The sequence below is a fragment of the Scomber japonicus genome, chromosome 1, assembly GCF_027409825.1.
Source record: "Scomber japonicus isolate fScoJap1 chromosome 1, fScoJap1.pri, whole genome shotgun sequence".
Taxonomy (NCBI): Eukaryota; Metazoa; Chordata; class Actinopteri; order Scombriformes; family Scombridae; genus Scomber; species Scomber japonicus.
In genome coordinates, this window is record NC_070578.1 from 31,032,756 (window position 1) to 31,034,644 (window position 1,889).

A 1,889-nucleotide genomic window follows, 5' to 3' on the forward strand; every position below is an offset into this window, starting at 1 on the left:
GCACTATCTACGCAGCCAGCCCTAAGGCCCTGCCTGCCGACGAGGCCCCAGGCCAGGACAGATACTGCCAGCTCCCACACTACCGCCACCCTCATGGTAACTGCAGTCAGAGGATAGCAGCCAGCAGAGCCAGGTCAGTGAACATCACACAGGAAGTGCACTGAAGGAGCACGGTTGTCATGGGTTACACTGATGACGATATGACTCTATGTAAAAGTCACTTATCCTTAATTGATGACTCTTGTTCCACTTGAACCAATCAGAGCAGAGGAAGTGTTGAGAGTGAGAGTCAGGCGTGTCAGAAATAGGATGTTTAAAGTGGGCCGATGTGCAAATGGCAAGAGGAGGTTTAATATCAAAGAGATGCAGAAATAGGAAGGTTTTGTAATTCTGAAGTAAAATCTACTGTATTTTGTTTATATTATTTTATGAGTACTCATAATTAAAGATGACAGAATAAATGATTAAATTAAAGTTTTAAAGGTGGGTTATATGGCATGTAGCATCATTTATATGCATCATTTTCATCATGTAATGTTGCTTCTCTTCTTTTGTGTTCTTGTTTTACATATTTTTAAACTTATTTTTTTACATCTTGAATAATCTTGCAGTATGTGCACTGCAGTGGCCTCAGATGATTCAGCCATATTTGGAAGTCTGTAAGTTGCATCGTGTTGCTTTAAAAAGAAAAAACACACAGCTCAGTGAATCATGGCTGACAAATGCTGCTGATTGGCGTTGAACCTAATATGACCCACCATTGTAGCAGTGTTCACAGTGAGCTCAAGCTTCTTAAGGTTTATATTGATTTTACTGCAGCATATACATACTGGATCTGTCCCTGGGTGTTAAAGCCTTTTTTTTAACAGTCTCTCTGTTAAAAACTCAATACCTGAACTCCCACTGCAGAAAGTGAAACTGGTGCTTGAATCTTTAATGTTTGCATCAGTGTACCAAGAGACAGGCTACAGGCTATATTCATAGATTGAGATGTAGCTATATTTCTTCACACATTATTTTATCCATCATTTATTTTTCAGTCTATAACATGTCATAAATAATACTATACATGTTACCAGAGCCCATGCCTCATGTCTTATAGATGCTCACTTGTTCTCAGCAGAGACAAAACATGAAATAGTTATTTCTATATTCTTTATTTTATTTTTTCCTGCAATTTCATTTTTAATCAGTGTAACATTGATTGGCTTTGGGCAGCAATTGGTGATGATTTTATTCATTGATTCATCTCCCAATTATTTTCTCAATTCTAATAAAAAGAAAAAATAGAGGGGGAAATGCCATTCATCATTTCCCTGAGCCCACGGTGATATATTCAGTATTCTCAGTCTAAAACCACAAGGTGTTCAAGTTAGTATGATAAATAAAAGCAGTGCATCCTCACATTTAAGAAATCAGAGAATATTTGGCATTTTTACTTGAAAAATAATGAATCGATAAGAAAAATAAGTGCAGATGAATATCTTCAGTTTCTTTCTTCTCCTTGAGATGTCAATCAACCAATCAATCGACTAATCGTTGCAGCTCTAAATCAACAAGTCAATAATCAAACAGAAGACACAGAAGTATTTTGCATTTGCCTATTAATGGATCCAGTCAGTCACTATTCTATTATTTATAATAGAGCTGAACAATTAATCTAAATGTTATCAAAATCATCTTTATTTAGTACAGATCTCGAAAATGAAAATGAGAATAATAATGAAAAAATTATAATTCCATCTAATATTGCAGATAATATCATAGTTGCAATATCAGTCAAAATAATAATAATAAATATGCACAGAAAAATTCAATGGAAAATTGGTAAAGGTCTGAATGATTGACCCTTATATTGAGGATCTGGTAGGTCTATTATGCTATGGGGG